General features: G+C 41.7%; 1 protein-coding gene across 1 annotated transcript in view; it reads left to right on the top strand.

Moving 5' to 3' along the window:
- The first annotated feature begins 2,174 nt into the window (after positions 1-2,174).
- The window catches only part of LOC106883679 (uncharacterized), a 15,667-nt gene continuing 14,822 nt past the window's right edge, over positions 2,175-3,019 (top strand). The window contains exon 1 of the mRNA XM_014934779.2: positions 2,175-2,625. The gene's annotated coding sequence lies outside the window, so the exon portion shown is untranslated. The remainder of the gene's footprint in view (positions 2,626-3,019) is intronic.

Here is a 3,019-nt window from a genome sequence, read left to right as displayed (position 1 = left end):
CCTTTTTACAAGGTTCAATTAGAAAGTTCTAGAAGGTCGAATCATGTGATGGGTTGATGCCGATCACGTGAAATGACAGTGATCTCACCGTGGTATCCGGTCGGCTATCTAGCGTTTCGGTTTCGAATCTGTTGCTGTATTAACATTAAACACTTAATTAAGGGTGCAACTTACGGGTAGCTACGGTAACCACCACCATCACCACCACCACCGCTATTGTGTCAATCTGTTTGAAATAGTAACCGAAATTACTCTCATATTACACCCTAGTGTCTTTTAAGGAAAAGCAGTGATGTGTTCCTAGATATAGAATCAACTTCGAAGACAAACGAAATGTTCATGCTTTCGATCATAAATCAGTTTTGGGGAAAAAACAGCAAAAGCGATCATCATCATCATCATCATCATCATCATCATCATCATCATCATCACCATCAATATCATCATCAATAACATTTTAATGTCTATCCACTAAGCTTGGATGAATCTGCCATTCAGGTAAGTCAACGAGACTGTAAGCGGTTACTTGACCCAGTAGAAATAGCAGCCAAATCAAATGAAAACATCACCGTCTTAAAAGAAAATGAAAGTAGAAAATGTAGTCTTAGATATGCATAAAGGCAGTATGGTCACAAATGGAGTGTCTTTGATCACAGGCCTGTTTGATTAGTGTTGACCTGGGGGCTAAACAACAAGAAGTCTTTTTAGCTATTGAAGCCCAATATCCTGAGATCTGACAACCCCAGGGCCCAGAATGTTGGGCCAAACACACACACACACACACACACACACACACACACACACACACATTATGAGAAGGGTGTTCAATTGGCGCATCAGTCCGAAGCCTAGAGAAGAAGATGTGGACCCGTGAATTTCTGACGGGAATGTGTCATGTGGGCTCTAAATACAACTTTGTCTTGCAAAGTAGACACCATATATACGTACAGCCATTTAGTCACACGTGCACTTGCACACACATATAAGCACATACATACGTACCCTCACGCATACACTCGCACAGATTCACATATATTCTCATACACACACTCACATACATACGTAGACTCACACAGCTTCACACACACACACACACACACACAGAAATAGACTTACATATATATCCTTATACATACACCCTTACACACTACCTCGCCACCCGTGTCTGTGTAAAAGCACAACGTAGTTATGCATCATAGGCGGTGGGGAGGTGGTGTTGAGCCGTGTTGTCCCACCTGTCTGTCAACCTTACAAAAGAATAACACAGCAGACGAGTAAAGACGGTTCGATGCAGGGAAATAGCAGATGTAGGCGATTAAAGAATAAAGAAATGACCCGGGTGGATGGAAATACCGCAATAATGGAATGGGTACAATTGCTGTGTAATGTTAAGACGGACACGGGTTTTACCATGGTAAGCTGGGTGGGTGGTTAAGAAAGAGAGCAGGAAGGCTTCGGCCTTGTTTGTAAATCTGAATTACCCGGCCGGTCCCTGTTTAGGAATTAGAGAGATCTTCCAGTCGACATCTGACAGATGGAAGTCCTGCGGCATTAGCCAGCGCGCAGCGGCAGGCCTATTGTTGTTATTGTTCTTGCTGCTGCTGCTACTACTACTACTTCTTCTGCTACATACACACACACACACACACACACACACACACACGATTTTCATCGTCAGAACTTACAAAGTGACTCAAGGTCCGGGAGTTTCGTACCTTGACTTGTGAAACAATATGTTCGTGTGTATGTGTGTGCATTTGTATGAGCGTGTGTGTGTGTGTGTGTGTGTGTGTATTTGTGTGTGTATGTGCCTCTCTGTGTGTGTGTGTATGTGCTTGTATGTATTTGTGTGAGTATTTGCCTGCGTGCGTGTGTGTGTATTTGTGTGTGTGTGTATGTGCTTGAGTGTATGTATGTATGTGCCTCTGTGTGTGTGTGTATGTGTATTGTCGATTTTTCTTTATCGCAATGTTTCCCCTTTGACAGTCTTTCCTTCCTCTTTTCTTTTTATTTCTTTAATTCACATCAATGACTATTAACACCATCACAGGCACTACTACTACTACTACTACTACTACTACTACTACTAGTCGTGGTATTTCGCGCTAGTACTTCTTTCCACCCTCCCCTCATCCGTCCATCCTCGACTAGTGGTGCAGCTTACTGTTTTATTGACTAAAATACACCACATCAGCACACTAACACCACCACTACCACCTCCACTACCAATACCATCAGCACCATCACCGCATCATCACCATCATCATCGTCATCATCATCATTATCATCGTAGTCATCATCGTCATCAACACCACGCTCTCTGTTCTAACGAGGTCTTGATAGTTTACACGGCGTCAGTGAGTGATGATGCCCTACTCCTGCAGCGAGTGATCGCCAGGGACAACATTCACCGTTATAAGCAGTCGCAATATATCTATCTATCTATCTGTCTGTCTATCTATCTATCTATCTATCTATCTATCTGTCTGTCTATCTATCTATCTATCTATCTATCTATCTATCTATCGTATTGTATTCCTGTTTATGTTACAGACATACATATATACATATATACACAAACAGAAAACATCGGGCTATTTACATGGTAGTTAATTAAAATCTCAGGTGAGTCGGTCATTTTTACCTTTTTTGTATTTTTGCAGTTTTTGCATGTCATTTTTCTATCTTCGAATTACTTTAATGAAATGTATGAAAGACGACCCCGCTCCCCGGCTTAAGAAAATTTACTTTACTTTGGGAAATGCAAAAACACGCAATTACGACTTTCCTTTCATCCCTTTAAAATTTTTGACCTTTTGAAAAAAGGTTCAGATCGTATTACGTAGTTGGTGACGGTTCAGTTCCCGGTAATTGGAGTTTCAGAATCTGTTTCATCTCAGCCTGGTCGTTAGTGCACGTGTGAAAGGTCCAAACTTTCTTGTTCCCATTCTTTGTACCCCTATAAATCGAAGGACGTCTCTGGGTAACAACTCCCTTCCAACGTTAATCGTTTGTTTGC

This window comes from Octopus bimaculoides, chromosome 10, assembly GCF_001194135.2.
Source record: "Octopus bimaculoides isolate UCB-OBI-ISO-001 chromosome 10, ASM119413v2, whole genome shotgun sequence".
Classification (NCBI taxonomy): domain Eukaryota; kingdom Metazoa; phylum Mollusca; class Cephalopoda; order Octopoda; family Octopodidae; genus Octopus; species Octopus bimaculoides.
This window is presented reverse-complemented; position numbering and strand designations above follow the sequence as displayed.